Genomic DNA, 20,066 nt, shown 5'->3' with positions numbered 1-20,066 from the left:
GTTGGACGATCCCCTGGAAAAGGGAATAGCAACCCACTTCAGTATGCTTGTCTGGAGAATTCCATGGGCAGAGGAGGCTGGTGGGCTAAGTCCATGGGATCACAAAGTCAGATGTGACTGAACAACTAACACTTCAGGACCTCACAGTGATCAGGTTTATGGTGAAAGAGAAGTGACAGAGAAAAAGTAAAAAGTCAAAGCAATAACTTCTCTATTCTCCTTCCTCAAATTTGACTCATACTCAGGCCCTGTATCAGGTGATTTCCCCCAACAAATTTACTGGATGGGTATCATTTTAGAAATTTACCAGTGAAGATACTGAAGAATCAAAGAGGCTAGGAAATCTGAGCACAGCAAACAGAGAATCTTTGAGCCAGAGTTTAATTCAGGCCTGTGGTGCAATGCAGGTGTGGTGGTAATCAGTAATTGTATGTGAAAACTGACTGAGATAAACTGCAGAGAGTCCCCAAAGTAAGATGCATCCTTGTCTCTTTGCAGCATCTCTCACTGAGAAACATAAAAAGAACATCTTGTATAATCGGTACAAGACCTGTGATGCCTGATGGCTTCCATACACCATGCATGGGCAGGCTTCAGAAAGTGTCTGGTCAGTTGAAAACTGGACTTCAGAGTAGTTAGGCCAGAGCCAGCTGTCCAGGAAGATATTACACAAGGACACAGGCTTATAATTCCTAACAGTTGGGAATTTGTTGTTTTAAATACCCTCCAGCTCCTCTTTAGTTTCCTGTAGGTAAAAATAACTCAGTTGCCAAGAAACCTTTGAGCGGTGATAAGTTCTTATGAAGCAGATGCACAAATTTATTGTTAAATGAAGCTATCTAAAATTTCATTTTATGTATGTGCTATATAAGCACATAGCCTAATGTGTGCACATACCATATCATAATACCCTAAAATATGTTCTGACATTTAAATAATGTAAATTAAGAAGAGAACAGGCTGACCACAAAAAACTAGGGACCAAATAGAGTTCTCGTGCATTTCATCTCAGAGTCATGGCCTCCCAGGAGACTTGCAGCTTATCATAGCTTGAGGAAATTGTTTCTGAGGCATAATTGTCCTATTTCTAAACAAGTGAAACCCAATGCACATGTTGTATAGATGTAATTGATTTTAGGATTACAGGTATTTATGAACTGAATTTTGTCCCCAAAAGATATATTGAAGTCCTAACTCTCAGTAGCTCAGAATGTGACCTTATCTGGAAATAGGGTCGTTGCAAATGTAATTAAGATGAGGCCATTCTGGAGTCGAGTGAACCCTTCATTCAGTGTAACTGGTGTCCTTACAAGAAGAGAAGAGGTGCACAGCCAGAGGTGACCATGTGCCCCCAGAGGCAGAGACTAAAATCTACAAGGCAAAGAATGCTAAGATGGATAGCCCCTTTGGAGGCTAGAAAGAAGCGTGAAGCATTCTCATTCCTAGCCATTAGACAGAGCATGGTCTTGCAAAACCTTTATTTCAGACTTCTAGCCTCCAAAATTTAGAGAGAATACATTTTTGTTGCTTTAGGTCACTCAACTTTTGCTATCTTGTTACAGCAGCCTTAGCATTAAATGAACAGAGAGGCCATTCTGAGAAGAAACCCTGACTCAGTTTAAGATGGAAGAAAAATCTGCTCTGGGCTGTGCATCTTATGAATCTTATTCATTTGCCTGATTTATTTATATTGCATTCTCAGTGCTAAACAAGTATTCAGTAAATGGATGAGTGTATGAGTGAACACGTTTACTTAAGGAGATCTCTCTACCTCTCTGACCTCCTTTGCCCTCCACTCCCAGAAGACCTCTCCTGATACCTTCCTTCCATTTTTTGTAACTTTTTTTGGGGGGAGTGGTTTTTGTTTTCTTATTTTTTAGTTTTGAGTCTTTGTTTGACAAGTGATTCGCAAATATTTTCTCCACTTTTTAAGTTTTTTATTTATTAATTAAAACTTTTTTTTTTTTCCTGCACTGTGAGACTTGTGGGATCTTAGTTCCCCAAGCAGGGATTGAACCCAGGACAAAGCAGTGAAGATGCCAAATCCTAACCACTGGACTGCCAAGGAACGCCCAATTTGTTAACTTTTTCAGGACATCATTTTGTTTTCCTGATAGAAGGAACTGCTTTAGTAACCTTTGAATTCTCCAAAATGGTTAACACTGCTTTGTATAAAATAAGTGCTTCATTGCTCACTAAATATCCATTAGGTTGAATTGAAGTAGTCAAACTTTCACTGTTACCTTCTTTCAGTTTTTCATTTTCACTTTTTTAAAGTCAAGTTTGTTCCAAGCCCTGCTTTGTAACTTACCTAGTTTTTATCCCTTGTATCCCATGCTTTGAAGACCAAGATGTTCGAGACAAATGTCCCAATCCTTCAGCAAGCCAATGAAAAACTGGTAACATTTGTTATATTTACTTCATTATATTTTTGTTGAACTTTTTAAGAGGAATGTTAGACATCATGATATTTTTACCACTAAATACCTTAGTATTTATTTCTAAAAACTAAGAACATCCTTCCTTAATGACAAGATTAGTATCTCACCTATTTAAAAATTATTATGATTTAATCAATATCATCTAACACCATGTTAGCTCATATTTACCTTTTCCTCGTTGTCTCTGACTGTTTCATGAATGCTTTATTCATACAATCATCCAATCAGTTTCCATTCACTGTATCTGCTTGTTCAATCTTTTTTTTTCCCCCAAGGAATTCTTTTATAACTGAGATTTTTTTGGTTGTTTTGAGGATCACTACACACACATTTCAATTTGTACACAATTCTTCACATACGTACAAGAAATCTAAAATATCATGTAGTTGTGATTCTTAACAGTTATTCCAGTGACTTTCCAGCTTAAAATTTGGAGCAAACTTTCCTTAACAGGATATCAAGTACCAATATCTTCAAATATTGATATGTTGTTACATCATAAGTCCCACTGATTCACAGTTTAATATCATATACACTACATACCTAAACTGTCCATCGTTCACAGCACATCAACCAAGTTACTAGGAAAACTGGACTGCTACGACCAAAGATGTTATAGTATAGTGCACAAAATTCTGACCAGGAGAGCCAAGATCAAAAAGTGGTTTGCTGGAGGAAATAATTCTACCAAAACAATATGGGAAGAGAAGTAATTAAGTGTTCAAGACATTAAATGCACAACTGACTCCAAACTGCCATTTAGTGTGCTTTTGTATTATAGGATATAAAAGCTACTCCCCATCTATGGAATGTTAAGCTGACACCCAAGACAATCAAAGCCTCCCGTATCCAATATCCCACTATTTTCTGGTTGTACCAAAAAATAAACAATCAGCAAATGATTTCACCTCTTAAAGCATTTACACTTAAAAAATGGGATGAGGTGGGATTCCTTCCTTTTTAAAAATGTTTCTAGAGCTACTAAAAAACTTGCATTTACAAAATAGTTGATAAAAATATTCCTCTGGATTGTACAAGAAGGGAAACAGGGACCACTGACAGGACTGAGTGTGTAGTTAGTAATCAGATTTGGCTTCTCTCTCTTCTGCTTCATCAGAGGCTGGGCTCTCCTCGTTTTTAGTCTCTCCATTTTCTGCAGGCAAGTCTTCTTTAGTCTCTTGGTTGGCCACTTCCGCCTGTTTTCCCTTTGCTCCTCTTTCCCCTTTTGTTTGCACTTTTTTGTCTGAAGATTTATCCTTTCCCGCCGCCTTTTTTGGCTTTGTTTCCACTTTTGCAGGAGCCGGTTTAACTGACAACCTCGCCGATCTCCTCTTGGGCTCCTCCTTCGCCGCCCCCTCGGCGAGCTGACCTTCCTCTTGGGCATCGTGGCGGCGGGGCGGGCCAGAGCCGGCTGCCTGAGGGCCACGGCGCGCGCTTCGCGCTCTGAGTAGCCTGACCGCTGCCGCTCCTCCCGCGTTCTTCAATCTTTTAAGTCATTTTTAATTTAAACAATTGCCCCATTGCCCTACCTTCCTTTTTCATGTTGTTCTTTAGTAGCTAAGTCATGTCTGACTTTTTTGTGACCACATGGACTGTAACCCACCAGGCTCCTCTGTCCATGGGATTTCCCAGGCAAGAATACTGGAGGGGGTTGACATTTCCTTCTCCAGGGCATATTCCCAACCCAGGGATTAAACCCGCATCACCTGCATTGGCAGACGGATTCTTTACCACTGAGCTACCAGGGAAGCCTTTTTTTCATATCATGATGTGAAATCTAGATATGGCTTTTGGAAATTCATTATAAATATTTTTCTAGCCATCTATACATTCAAAGTCTGTTCTCAGTAAAACTTTTTTTTTTTTTTTTTTAATAATCAAGATATGGGACTTCCCTGGTGGTCCAGGGGCTAAGACTCCAAGCTTCCAAGGCAGGCGGCTGGGGTTTGATCCCTGGTCGGGGAACTAGATTGTAACTAAGTGTTCACATACCATGACTAAAAGATTCTACATACAACAATGATGATCAAAGATCCTGTGTGCTACAATTAAGATGCAGCATAGCCAAACAAATTAAATATTAATAAATATAAAAAATAATCAGGGTAAAATACTATAATATATACAAACATTACTGCTGTGAAGCAAGGTAGCATTCTCTGATACTTCTGTTTCCTCTTCTTATTTCTCTCTTATCCTTCCCTCGTCTTATCTTACATCTTCACTCACAGAATTCTCGTTAATACATATGATATTGATAAAGGTTTTCTGGGTTCTAGGAGAATAAAGCAATATTCCTATATCAACAAATATTTAACTAGTACCCAACATACAGCTGGCAGAAACTTGGATTCATGGGAAGTAGTCTTATAAGGAGAATTTCCTACTTTTCCCAGTGCAAAACCCTTGATAGAATTGATTCTTGAATTTAGTGCTATGTCCCCCATCTTCTATTTTGTAGCTACAGAAAAATATGGCTATAGCATAACAATTTCCCGGCATCTGAGAAGAGACACCAACCCCCAAATCAGAAAAAAATTGTAGAAATCATTGGCACTTTCAACGCAATTTTATGTAAATTCTGTCATTTGCTCCTCCTAAAATAAAGCCTATGAACAAGCTGTCAAGAGTTTTAGCTCTATTGTACAATCAAAAAAACTGAAACACAAATGTGTGTGTTTGTGTGCATTTGTTTAAAGTTAGTTCACTTCTGTTGCTGAGGCTAGCTAGCTATTAACCGGAACACTTCTATGTACACAGATAGACATTTCACCAGCTCCATTGATGCTACATGTGATCACATATTTGAGTTCTGGTCAATGGAATGTGATGGGAAGTATGTTAAACACCACTTATGTATCTGGTTCTAAAAAGCTTCCTGATCTAGAAAAATGGTACTGATGAACCTATATTTGCAGTGCAGGAATAGAAACACAGACATAGAGAATGGACTAGTGAACATGGGTGGGTTGAGGAGGGGGGTGGGATGAATTGGGAGAGTAGCAGTGATGTCTATATACTATCATGTGAACAATAGATAGCTATTGGGAAGCTGCTGAATAGCACAGGGAGCTCAGCTCAGTGCTCTGTGATGGCCTAGAGGAGTGGGCTGGGGGTGGGTAGGAGGGATGCTCAAGAGGGAGGGGATATGTGTATACACGTGACTGATCACTTTGTTGTACTGCAGAAACTAGCACAATATTATAAAGCAATTATTCCAATTAAACAAAAATTAAATTAAATTAAAATCTTCCAGTAAGAACCTCCATGCATTATATATTTCATTCCTGTGTGCTACAGTAGTTAACATTACCCTAACTTATAATTGTTTCCTATCACTCCTATGTCTCTTTTTCTTCTTTTCTTCAAACATCCTGCACCTATGCCTGCCTTCCTCATGATGCTTTCCTTTTATGAAATGCACTAACCATCAAAACTCACATCATGTAAGTATTTTGTTTCCCCCAAAATCTTTCAAGTGCTCTATCTATAAATATCCATAGCATCAACAATCAGTATTATACATTTTGCTACTTGATTAAATTGGAGACAATTGGTCATGCATATTGGATTTCACTCAAACCATACCCTCTTATTTTACCCCAGGTCCCATGATACCCCAGGAGGTATTGACTATAAAATAAGAACTTAATACATTTCTGCTGATTAATTGAAAGTGACTGGTTTGATAAGCAAAATTAAAAATACCCAACCATTTCCTGGCTAATGTATTAATTTCTATTATTTACTTAGTATGCTTTATGAGTTTGGCATTGCTTTAGAAACTAAAACCAAAGTAAGCACACTACCTCATTAACCTTCCCTTCGAAGTACATGTACTTTCCCTTTTTTCTCCTGGAGTTGTCTGCTTTCTTTGCATTGCCTGGGAATATCTACATGGTTTGCTGAATAAAGTGAAAGTGGCTCAGTGGTGTCTGACTCTTTGTGACCCCATGGACTATACAGTTCATGGAATTCTCCAGGCCAGAATACTGGAATAACTAGCCTTTCCCTTCTCCAGGGGATCGTCCCAAACCAGGGATCGAACCCACGTCTCCGGTATTGCAGGAGGATTCTTTACCAGCTGAGCCACAAGGGAAACCCTGAATAAACTAAGCCTTAAATTCAAGTAACTTGATGGTCAAATCCTGCTTCCTTCATTTATATTCTGTATAACTTAGGACAATATCATTATTTTTCTTATACCTCTAATTGTGTCACCATAAAACAGAGAGAGAGTCATGACAATGATGTAAATATCACATATAAAGTGCCTTGTTGTTGTTGTTTAGTTGCTAAGTCATGTCCGACTCTTTTGCAACCCCATGAACTATAACCTACCAGGCTCCTCTGTCCTTGGGATTTCCTAGGCAAGAATACTGGAGTGGGTAGCCATTTCCTTCTCCAGTATAAAGTGCCTAAACCTAAATAAACCAAGTGGATGCTCATAAAATGTGAGTTCCCCCTTAGTGTGGCTCAGTCATTTGGGGAGAAGAGGGCATCTAAAATTATATTTGAAGTGGAGTAGGTGATCAGCCTGAGGAAGTAGACTACTCTTTGCCTTGTGTTTATGAATCCCCCAAAGTTCTGTAACTGGAATTTTACATAGAAAACATGGATGCAGAACATTTACATAATCCTTTTATTCAGGAGGAGGACAGAAGAAAACTGTTATGTTATTAGACATGAGAAGTTGGAAGAAACTGACATTATTCCTGATTTTGTTTTTTTGGCATCTCTTTTCTAATTAGCTCTTTTGCCTTAAAAAGCCAATTAATAACAGTTTCAGCTTGTTTCATCCCTATGTCATGATGATTAGGCAGTGTGTGAAATTTCCATAGTTCTAAATGAGACGATTTTAGGAAATATGAAAACAGAGCATTCAGCCTCTGAGAAGCCCTGCCCCGAGCCAGGATGGGGGAGATGGAACTAAACAGCTGCACGTGTGAGCGGGATTAGCGATTTCAGTCGACTGCCAGCCCAACATGAGTCACCAGTGTCTCAAGGCTGCCAAGAGGATAATTTGATCTGGGGCTGAATTAACAGGACTGTAGTGTCCAGACCGAGGGGAGTGATACTCCTGCCGTCTGGGTATGAATTGGACCACACCTAATGTACTGCAGCTCTTGTTTATCCCAAATACCCATTTCTTTAGCGTGTCCTGTACAAAGAGGAGTTTACTGTACTATGGGAATAGATGGTCTAACACTTGTATCCAAAAATGTAATCTTTTACCTTATCTCTACTCTAGAATTTACCACAGAAGCTATGTTGTTATTTTAGAGGGGGATGTTTGTATCTCTGAGGGCTAGGAATGTGTCTTTTTCATTTGTGTATCTAGTAGTATAAATAGGGGGGAAAATGTTTCTACCTTTTTTTCTAAAAAAAGAATCAAATTTTAGAAGTAGTAGCTACTTTATTGAATTTGAACATTGCAGTCAAAAAGACCTGACTTCAAATTCTATTTAAATTATTATGAACAAGAAAAAACACGCCATTCCTTTTCTAGTGTTCAGATTTTTACTTTGGGGTTAGAGTGTTTTTCTTTATACTTTACCCCCAAACTACCAGACACAACTTTGTAAATAGATGCTGTCCTTATCTTCCTTGTATACAGAGCTGTGAGCATTGACTCCTGGGACTTTTGTCTCCATAATAAAGTAATTTGAGAAGTTAGCTGATAGGGAACAGGGCAATGCAGACATGGGGCGATCCCTAACTCGGGAAGATAACATACTGGGGATTTTAGGCAGAGTGATAAAAAAAAAAAAAAAAAATCAGGCACTAGGGATTAGAGAGAATATCATTTCAAGTGAGTTAAAGCAGATGAATTCATGCCTGGAAATGAGGTCAAATATAAAGCCTATCAAGCTATTTCTCTTAGCCTTCTCGTCACCCCAGCTATTAATCTGAACACAAAGTTGAACTAACAGCTAAATGAGCACTGAGAGAACCCAAGGGCAATTCACTCAGAAATTTGTTGGCAAATAACATGTCTGGATAGAGCTCTCCTTTCAAAATTAATAAGAAACACAATAAACAAAACAAAAACCAGTCCCAACATCAGAAAACATGGGCCCAGTAAATATATGAAAAGAGGAGTATATTATTCTGAAAACTCAGAAGAAAGACATACCTCTGAAATATATTTTATAGAGAAAGCAGAAGGAAATTTTAAAATAAAATTTTACAACAGGATGTGAGATTATTTATGAACTAGAAGCAAAAATTTCTACAGAGATAATATAAGAGGGAAAGAAAGAAAAGAATGAGAAAAAAAGACACCACACTTAGATCATAAAGAAACAAGGTGAAATATGGAAATAAAATAGTTGCTTGAAACACACAGTAGAAACAGGAGAGACTAAAACAAAAATTATGGAGTTTTATTTGGTCAGAAATGTTCTGACCAAATAAATAATTTATTGGGTCAGATAAATTATTGGTTCACCAATAAATCAGTGATGAGAAGGACAAATGTGAGATATATCAGGAAAGAAAAAAATGATTAAAAATTGATAAAAATAATAAGAGTAAAGATGGCTGTAAAAGACAAAGTACATGCACCCAGTCTAAGAATGACAGTTATTAATATGAGGGTAATAGAATGATCTTAGATAATGATATAACTGAAGAAGCATTTACTCCACTGATAAAGACCTGAATATGCAGTTTGAAAAAGATCATCACATTCTGCAGAAACTAATTTAAAAAATTTCTCACATATACTGAACAAAATTTACATTTTAAGAATAAACAATAATACTAGAAATCCATAATTGACAATTATGATTGAGTCATCCATCCAACTGAGTTGAGGGATGACTTCTCAGAAAAAAACAAATTGTTAGAAGCCTATGGAGGAACTCTAGTGAAAATGAGGGGTTTGGCAGTGAGGGTAAAGTAGACTTGAGGAATGTTGAGAAAATTTGAAAGACCTTCCATGATGAATAAGAGGAAGGCCTTGCTAGAGATACATGAAAGGTCTATTTGAGGGACTTCCCTGGTGGTCCAGTGGTTAAGAATCCTTCTTCCATTGCAGAGGACTAGAGTTCAATCCCTGGCCTGGGAAGATTCTACATGCTGATAATGATGATACCAAGTGTCAATGGGGGTGCAGAGCAAAAGGAAACCTGGTGGGGATGTTGAATGACAGAACAACCATTGAAAAACTTTTGACACTTCTTTTAAAGTTAAAAGAACATTTACTATATGACCCAGGAATACTACTCCCAAGTATTTACTCAAGAGAAGTGAAGATATATTAATATTTGCACACAAACTCAAGTACATGAGTGTTCATTTCAGCTTTATTTATAATGTGTGCTCAGTCATGTCAGACTCTTTGTAATCCCATGGATTGTAGTTCACAAGTATCTTCTAGACAAGGATACTAGAATGTGTTGCCATTTCCTTCTCTAGGGGATCTTCCCAACCCAAGAACTGAACCCATGTCTCGTGCATTGAAGGCAGATTCTTTACCATGAGCCATCTGGGAAACCCCAAGATTTTATTCATAATGGCCCTGTCTTATTAGTCATAATCAGTTCAGATTGCTATAACAAAAATATCACAGACTAGTTGGTTTAAACAGACATATACTTCCCACAGCTTTGGAAGCTAGGAAGTCCAAGTTCAGGGTGCCAGCCTGAATGGGTTTTGTTGAGGATCTGGTTTGTAGATGACAATCTTCTTGTTATACCTTCACACAGTGCATATATATATATATAAGGGGGGCAGAGAACAAGTTCTTTTCTGTCTCTGTATAAAGGCACTAATTCTATCATGAGAGCTTCACCCTCATGACCTAATTAACTTTCAAAAGCCTGCTCTCCAAAAGACCATCACACTGACGATTATGATTTCAATGTAGAAATTTGAGGAGGTGAACACAAACATTCAATTCACAGCAAACCCTAAATGGTAAACAATTTAAATATTAATCAAGAGGTGAGTGGATAAACAAATTGCCCTGCTAATAGGATAACAACATGAATATATCTTGAAAGAATTATGCTTAGTGAAAAAGGACAGAAATGAAAGACCAACAACATATGCTATATCTTGTTGACAGCATCTGATGTGACTTCATCTAATCACTGTTTCCTGGTATTCATGGTCTTGTGTAATCTCTCTTTGCATGTGGGCTGAATCTAGTGATTTGCTTTTAATGAGTAAAATACGGTAAAAGTGGCATGATGCCACATGTGAGATTAGGTTCCAAGTATTTATCAGGGAGGAGTACCTTAGTCTAGACAAGCTAGATCCAAAGAAACATGTAACTGTTTTCCTCAATTATTTTTCATCGTCTGATTTGTGTTACTTAAATTTTATAGCTTTGTTTGGTTTTCCATGAAAATAAATTTATAAATAATTGCATGTGAATTGTGGAGGTGTAGAGCTGCCGTCTCTGGGGTCGCACAGAGTCGGACACGACTGAAGCGACTTAGCAGCAGCAGCAGCAGCAAGTGACATTTATTTGCATTTAGTGAGGTTTTTTGTATTCTCTAAAATATGATAATTACAATGTGCTGATTTTGTAATGACAGATAAATAAATATAATTAAAAGTAAATAAACAAGTTCAGCTATGTGAAGCAAATAAGAAAACAAAAATATATGTGAAAAAATAGAAAAATATGTATTTTAAAACTTTTTTGCTTTTCCTATATCATCTAATTTTTCTACAAATAGTATATACTACACTTATAATAGGAAATAAGTAAACTTTTATACATCAAATGTTTATATTTAAGCTTCAGATGAATTACTATTTTCAAAATGAAGTCAATTCATTGTCAGAAATGTACTGAACTCCATTAAACTATTTGGAAAAAGCAAATATGTGGACCTCATAGGGGTATTAGTCAGAAGAGTAAATCTTAGAATATATTTTTGAAAAAAAAAAAAACCACAGCAGAGTCAAAGAACAGACTTAGATTCAGAGTAAGGAAAGAAAATTGTGGGGTTGGCTATTGAGAAAAGTCTTCGTGGGACGGGATAAAGGTAGGGGTCAGACAATAGAAAGGGAAGAAAGGAAAGAACATTTTTGACAATAACCACAATTTAAGTAATAATATTTATGTGAAAACAGGTGAATCTGGTAGGAAAGCAAAATTTTTTTGGACACATCAAGGTTGCTTAAACTCTCATTAAACTCTAATGCAATGTGGGAGACCTGGGTTCTATCCCTGGGTTGGGAAGATTCCCTGGAGAAGGGAAAGGCTATCCACTCCAGTATTCTGGCCTGGAGAATTCCACGGACTGTATAGTCCATGGGGTCGCAAGAGTCAGATATGACTGAGCGACTTTCACTATCATTAAAATTCTTAGGTCACCACCATGCTAGTATTTTGTTGACCTTTTGATCAATCTCACACTTATTTTACCATTTATCTAAGGTTGCATCATTGATATTGTGACCCTCTAATCATCTGTGGGCACAGCTTCTGCCATTTGACTTGGTGTCCATTTATTTCTTTGAGATACATGGTGGACATTTATAACACTAGAGAAATCATCTTACAATATAATTACTGTTAACACTGCCATTTTTTATTCCAGTGAAAATGTTGGGTCTTTTGGATGGAAGCCTTCAGTTTTGTGTAAAGAAAAGTATACTGAACTGGGAGTCAGAAAAACATGTAGCCTCATTTTATTTCTAGAACTAATTTATATGAGACCTTGGCCAAATCACTTAAATTCTCTTCGAGACTGTACATAAATACGGTTGGAAATGACCTTCTAAAAAATAGCTTCAAGCAAAGGACTGAAATGTCATCATTAAAGACATGTTAGGAGTGAGGACAGGCAGACTAGAAAGTTTTTCAGCTTTTAAGAGTTGCCTTAAAAAGCCAATTTTCCTTTGAGGGGAACGTAGTAGATAATAAGCAGATAATTAAATTTCTGAGAATATTGTGGTCCTAAGAGAAGTCTCTTATAGGAGTCTAGGAGTCTCACATCTGTGTGTGTACGTGTGCGTGTGTGTGTGTGCATCCACACACGTGTGTTGGCATTGGGGGTGATTGGTATCAGTATGTAAAAGCTATAAAAACACATCTAATAGTTTTTTATGCTACTCTTTAGGAGGAAAAAAATCAGATAATGCAAAACAAAGCAAACAAAACAGAATAACCACCAAAGGAGCTACAGCAAAAAAACAACTAGCAAGGATTTAGCAAAGAAAACAAAACAAATATCCGATGCCTATTGAACTCAGTAGCCACGTAATATCCTCTCCTGTTTATAGCCAGAATCTTGAATAATGAGAACCAATATAGCAAACAAAGGCTACGGAAGTCTGGATAAAAGACAGCGGTTTTCCGCAACTAACATTGTTGTTCAGTCTCTAAGTTGTATCCGACTCTGTGATCCTAGGGACTGCAGCACGCCAGGTTTCCCTGGCTTTCACTATCTCCCAGAGTTTGCTCAAACTCATGTCCATTGAGTTGATGACGCCATCCAACCATCTCATCCTCTGTCACCTCCTTCTCCTCCTGCCCTCAATCTTTCCCAGCATCAGGGTCCTTTCCAATGAGTTGGCTCTTCGTATCAGGTGGCCAAAATATTGGAGCTTCAGCTTCAGCATCTGTACTTTCAGTGACTATTCAGGGTTGATCTCCTTTAGGATTGACTCGTTTGATTTCCTTTTTGTCCAAGGGACTCACAAGACTCTTCTCCAGCACCACTTGATAAAAGTCAACAATATTCATCAACTAACATTTCCTGAGCACTTATTATGTGCTAAATAATTTGCTAAGTTTTAATAATATACCTATGAAGAAGGAAACTGACCTTGAAGCTCTCCTATATTTGTTTTTGGTTTTAAAATTCTGTGAAAACAGAGACCCTTCCTTAGAATTACACTTCTGCATTGAGTTTCCCCAGATGTTAAATGGAATACAAATAAATCACTACCTGAAGCCCTTCTCCAGAAAAATCTAAATTGACTCCTTCCCTGGTGGAGGAGAGACTACAAAGTTGAATTTGGAGGATGTATTGGAAATGTTAGTAATGGAAAAGTAAATGTCCTCAAAAATTCAGTCCTTTGGAGGCTTTTGTGAGGTGGAAAAAAGTTGGTGAAACTCAGAAGTTCTACATGACATGTGAAAGATACAGATCGCTTTGTTACTAACAGGAGCAGTTCATCTTGTCACTTTGAAGGGCTAATATGGCACAATAGTTTTTTGTCTTTTTTTTTTAACTCACCAATGAAATCCAGTTAAAACTTCCTTGTATATGTGTATATACATTGACAAAGAAGCTGACTGGGCTTAAGGGTTCTATAAAAGACCCATGACGATAATATACCTTGGGTTTAAAATAATCTCCTAGGGCATGCTGCATCTCGTTGCTTCTCAGTAGAAATAGCTCACACCAGCTGTTTCTTTCCACTCCCATAAGCCCTAAATGAGTAAATGTGAGACAAACGGCTATGTAGTCATCTCGTTGGCATCCGAATTCTACATTGGTCTCCCTCAGTTAGAAAAATATTTGGTGTATCCTGGTTCAACCTGCTGCACTCGTATTTACAGTCAGAGAACACAGTCCTCTTTCTTAAAATATCTTGAAATGAGTAATGCAACAAAAAGCCAGGAATACCACAGGAAAAGGTTAATACTAACCCCAGCTTTTGTCTACTGTGCACCCCTTATGTTTTCTGCCTTGGCAGTTCTTAATCCTCTCAAAAAACAATGGCTTCCTTAACACTACCTGCCAGCAAAATCGCAACACACAGTGTGAGTGTTTCATTTCAGATATGGGGGAAGTTCAGCTTAACTTGGCAGGGCTTTTTGCTTGGTGGTGGTGAGAAGATTCCTGATTCTGCTCCATGGACCTCTGCTTTGAAGTTGACAGTCTGTCCAGAATATACTGTATGACTTTGACTGTCTCCCCCTGACAGTTGCAGCCTCTGATAAAAATAAATAAACCTCATATGGACACTTTCTTTCCTCCTTGTCTTCTGCCAGCAGTGGCTATTTAGTGTGGTTCTCATTTGTGGCCACATGAGGCTAGGGAAAACCGTGCCTTCTGACTAGAAGAAGGGATGGTTGTTTATGTTATGATGGAAGAAAGGATAGGATCTTTAAAATAAACTCTCTGATTTCCTGTCGCTTCCTTTCTATATCTAGTGAAGTGAACGCGCCTCCATACAAAGGACCCTTAGTGCTGGCTGCTCGGTCTGGTAGATGGTTCTTCATCTGGACCAATTTTTTCCTCTAAAACAAATAATTAGAGTGTAGTAAGCCCTCTTTTTCTTATTTTAACCTTTTAACACTGCAAATTCACATACATGAGGAAATAAGAAAATAGTCCCTTGTTACTGAGGCTTTTGCAGTCAGTTAGGGACCTATGTGTTACCTGCACTTGGAATGATGTTTTGAATTAAAGACAATAAAAGCATAAACCCCAGTAATACTTTAAACCTCTTGAGTTCCAAGTATCTTATGACAAAGAATAAAAAGATTGTAAGGACAAAATAAAATATCATTTTTAACTAGAGACATAAAATGCTCCCCCACTCCAATCTGTGAACAATATTACAGTTACATTGTGTGTGTGTTCATTATATGTGTGTGTATGCTTCTGTATGCGATGCTTGTGTCTCAGCACTCTGCTTATCTGTATGTCTCTTACCAGTGCCCTTCCCCATGGAGCTCAGTGCTGTTCCCAGCCAAATCCCACCCGCCATGATTCTGCTCTGACTGGAATAAGAGCTAGAACCCACGTAGATAGCACCTGTAGAATAACCTTCCTACTTTGGATGGGTTCTGCCCTTGCTACTTACCTTCCTTAACAGTGACAGCCTTTCTACCCAAGGCTTCCACCTGCAATGCAGGAGATCTGGATTTGATCCCTGGGTTGAAAAGGGAATGGTAACCCACTCCAGTATTCTTGCCTGGAGAATTTCATAGACAGAGGAGCCTGGTGGGCTACAGTCCATGGGGTTGCAAAGAGTTGGATACGACTGAGTGACTAACACCCTTTTCTATCAAGGCTGAGGTCACCATACTCACCAGGAGCAGACACTTTAGTCTGTTGACCACACAGTGTGTTGGTTTTCAGTTCTTTAATCTGACTTTTAAAAACATATTTCTCATTCTCAACAGCCTTTTTCCTGAGAGCCTACTTTGTTCTTATCTGAAGCTGGGAGAGTTCAGAACATAATTGTCGCAGGAGTTTGGAGAAGGCAGTGTTCAGAGGAAGAGGAGGTTTCAGGGAGACAGGAGACTTGACCCTTGAAGAAAGTGTGGGATTCATTTCATTCTTCGTCCAAATTCCCAAGGGTTTCTGAAAGCTATCCGAATGACAGGGCTGTGGAATGTTAGAGCTAAAAGAAACTAGAGGGTCTTGATGTAAGTTATTCTCTAAGTCAGATGGCAAGGTTGTACAAATTATCTAGATTAGAGTAAGTCCATGAAAGAAGAAATCATTTCTCACTGCTGGAGGTGATGAGCTACTAGAATGTGTCTTGGAGCAGAGCTGTTACATGGTACAACAAAGGTGTCATTGTCACATGCCGAGGTATATGGAGCTGCCTGGAGCCGGGCCATAACCAGCTTACACAGCCACAGGCAGAGGGAGGTCCCCTTCCGGGGCACCTGCTGTGTCTCACTTTTCTGACTAAGGAATCAGCCTGCATATCAGAGAATCCCAGCCGGTCCTGGGCCATGAACACAGATACAAAACTGTGACATATGTGAAACGATTGGATTGGCTTCAGCTGCCCCAGGGCTTCTTCTCTCATAGCTCAGTTGGTATAGAATCTGCCTGCAATGCAGGAGACACCGGTTCGATTCCTGGGTCAGAAAGATCCCTTGGAGAAGGGATAGGCTATCCACTCCAGTATTCTTGGGCTTCCCATGTGGCTCAGCTGGTAAAGAATCCACCTGCAATGCAGGAGACCTGGGTGCTATCCCTGGGTTGGGAAGATCCCCTGGAGAAGGGAAAGGCTACCCACTCCAATATTCTGGCCTGAAGAACTCCATATATGGAAGTCTATGGAATACTGTACTATGCATAATCTATGGGTTGGCAAAGAGTCGGACACTACTGAGCGACTTTCATTTTCGGTTGCTCCATATCCTTGTTGTTCCGTCCCATTTCTTTTTTTTTTTTTTTTGTCCCATTTCTTCACTCTACAGCTTCCCTCTCTCCTCCCACATCTTAGCTGGCACCTCTCCAGCACCTCCCTAAAACACATATTCTTATTTTCACATTAAAAAATGTATTATTGGAGTATAAGTGAAAGTGAAAGTGAAGTCGATCAGTTGTGTCCGACTCTTCGAAACCCCATGGACCACAGCCTACCAGGCTCCTCCATCCTTGGGATTTCCCAGGCAAGAGTACTGGAGTGGGGTGCCATTGCCTCCTCTGCATCTTGGGAAATCTGTATGCAGGTCAGGAAGCAACAGTTAGAACTGGACATGGAACAACAGTCTGGTTCCAAATAGGAAAACGAATATGTCAAGGCTGCACATTGTCACCTCACTTATTTAACTTATATGCAGAGTACATCATGAGAAATGCTGGGCTGGATGAAGCATTAGCTGGAATCAAGATTGCCAGGAGAAATATCAATAGCCTCAGATATGCAGATGACACCACCCTTTTGGCAGAAAGTGAAGAACTAAAGAGCCTCTTGATAAAAAGTGAAAGAGGAAAGTGAAAAAGTTGGCTTAAAACTCAGCATTCAGAAAATTAAGATCATGGCATCTGGTCCCATCACTTCATGGCAAATAGATGGGGATACAGTGGAAACAGTGGCTGACTTTATTTTTGGGGGCTCCAAAATCACTGCAGATGATGACTGCAGCAATGAAATTAAAAGACGCTTAATCCTTGGAAGGAAAGTTATGACCAACCTAGACAGCATATTAAAAAGCAGACATTACCTTGCCAACAAAGGCTATCTAGTCAAGGCTGTGGTTTTTCCAGTGGTCATGTATGGATGTGAGAGTTGGGCTATAAAGAAAGCTGAGCACCAAAGAATTGATGCTTTTGAACTGTGGTGTTGGAGAAGACTCTTGAGAGCCCCTTGGACTGCAAGGAGATCCAACCAGTCCATCCTAAAGGAGATCAGTCCTGGCTGTTCATTGGAAGGACTGATGTTGAACCTGAAACTCCAATACTTTGGCCACCTGATGCAAAGAGCTGACTCATTTGAAAAGAACCTGATGCTGGGAAAGATTGAGGGCAGGAGGAGAAGGGGACGACAGAGGTTGAGATGGTTGGATGGCATCACCGACTCAATGGACATGGGTTTGTGTGGACTCCGGGAGTTGGTGATGGACAGGGAGGCCTGGCGTGCTGCGGTCCAAGGGGTCGCAAAGAGTCGGACATGACTGAGCGACTGAACTGAACTGATGGTTGTTTTACAATGTTGTGTTTGTTTGTGCTGTCCAGCAAACTGAATCAGTTGTATGTATACAAACATCCCCTATTTAGATTTCCTTCCCATTTAGGTCACCACAGAGCACTGAACAAAGTTCCCTGTGCTATATAGTAGGTTCTCATTAGTTACCTATTTTGTACATGGTATCAACAATGTGTATAAGTCAATCCCAATCTCCCAATTTATCCCCCCTTCCACTTCCCCTATTGATATCCTTAAATTTGTTCTCTACATCTATGTCTCTATTTCTGCTTTGCAATTAAGCTACATGACATTTGTTTTTCTCTTCCTGACATTTCACTTATATGACAATCTCTGGTTTCTCTTCAGAGCCTATAAATCTTTTGCCTTTTCACATGTTTTTATATTCAGCCTAATCTTGAGTAATCTCTCTAAATATTCTTGGTTATGCAGATTTTTTTTGTTTAGATCAGCACTGCAATCCTAGCATGTACTGGATTGACCTATTATATGTTAAATAGGTATTTAATGACTGAATGAAGGATGTTAAATTCCTTTCTTTCTGGTTCTCCAGCTTCCCAACAAGAGACAGATGTGATGTTGATGAACTGGGTCTCGTTTTCTATGACCTCCTAAACTGAGGATTATTTTTATCTCCATTCTCACAACACTTTCCATATTTCTAGCTTCTGTTAACTGGTTCCACTTTCTGAAGCAGAATCTCTGGGTATAATACCTTAAAATCTAAATATCTTTGTGTATTTATAGCATGCATCCTGGGTAAATATTATATAACAATTTATCAAAATTTTATAGCAATTGAAAAAGATGGCAAAAAAAAAAAACTGGAGTTTGAAGCATGGTAATTAATATAGAACACATGGAAAACAAACAGTAAACTATCTTGAAAATCTATACAATGCAAATGTGTCTGTATATTTTAATAGAGGTTTAACTTATTTACTGTGTTAGAATGAAAAAAAAATACATTAAAATATGAGCACTGCAAAAAGGTTAAAAAGGCTGTAACCGTTCAAGTTACAAATAAGGAATTCTCAAAATGGTAACCAGTTAAGGACCAGGGCATTTCTTATCTGAGGGGGAATGTTTGCAGTACTCAGGGAGAAAAAAACAACTCTGTAAAACTTAAATGCTCCATTTTTATTGCTCAGAATTTATGATCCTTCAAGTTAAAAATGAAAATTGCCATTAAAGAAAGAGCTGGATTTGAGATAACAGTTATTACAACTTCCTAAATTTTTTGATGATTCTTTATCATTTTTAGAATGTGTGGACTTGTGGTGTATTATCTGTTGTTTTTCCAATATCCTTTTCTTCTAATTAGAAAAATTTCTAGGTATCGGTCAAGATTGATCCATTTTGAATGTGAAGTGAAAATACCATAGCCTGTGTAGTACAGCTGCTTCTAAATGTTTCATTTGACTTGGAATGAGTGGTATGCTGGTAAATCTATCACAACTCATTTGCAGCATTCACCATTTCTATAGTGGAAATACTTCTACCATGGCCAATTTCAAGCCACCAATGTGACTTCACTAAGCATGGAGTTGGGAAGAACTGACCAGTAGTAGTCCATTATGTAGTACATCCTCCATTATATAGTATATCTTTAGATAAGATAAATGTGACTAACCTTGGAGCATAGATGATAGTAAAATATAGTAAAATAATTAGAAAGTGATAAAGTTTGAGTATTAACTTTTTTCTTACTATGATTTATTTAATTGTAAGTTAATATAATTTAAATTTTAATAATGGTTAGGTTAAACAACAGGTTTACAAAATTCCTGAAAAATTGAGTCAGTTCTTATGATTCGGGATAAGACAGCAAAAGCAAACTAATAAGAAACTCTCCAAAGGTAAACATGTTGAGGACAGTGTCCAGGTCTTTATACAGACTTACTATTCTCTGTTGCATAGCAAGTGGATTTTTATAGCTGTATATTATTATTAATGTATAAGAGGAAGTGATCAATTCTCTCTGACGTAGTATGGGTAACTGTCAAAATAGTGATTCCTGAATAGTATTACCAAGGGTGAAGAAAAATTATTTAACTGAATGCATTTTGTACGGACATTGTAAGCCCAGGTCATGCATTCAGGGAAATAGATGGAGTGTTCCTAAAAGGATGAGATGTAGCAAGAGGTGAGGTGTCTTCTTGATTAAAATGTCCCATGTGATTGTTCCCATGAGATCTTTTTTCTCTCTGATGTGATTTTAGGTTTTTGATCAAAGCCAAAAGAGATCAA

General features: G+C 38.3%; 1 pseudogene; it reads right to left on the bottom strand.

The window, feature by feature from the left end:
- Positions 1-3,517: 3,517 nt before the first annotated feature.
- Positions 3,518-3,825, bottom strand: LOC122451508 (annotated as a pseudogene).
- Positions 3,826-20,066: the final 16,241 nt, after the last annotated feature.

Source organism: Cervus canadensis, chromosome 12 (assembly GCF_019320065.1).
Source record: "Cervus canadensis isolate Bull #8, Minnesota chromosome 12, ASM1932006v1, whole genome shotgun sequence".
In the NCBI taxonomy this organism is placed as follows: Eukaryota; Metazoa; Chordata; class Mammalia; order Artiodactyla; family Cervidae; genus Cervus; species Cervus canadensis.
Note: the sequence above shows the minus strand (reverse complement) of the source record. Positions and strands in the feature narration are given on the sequence as shown.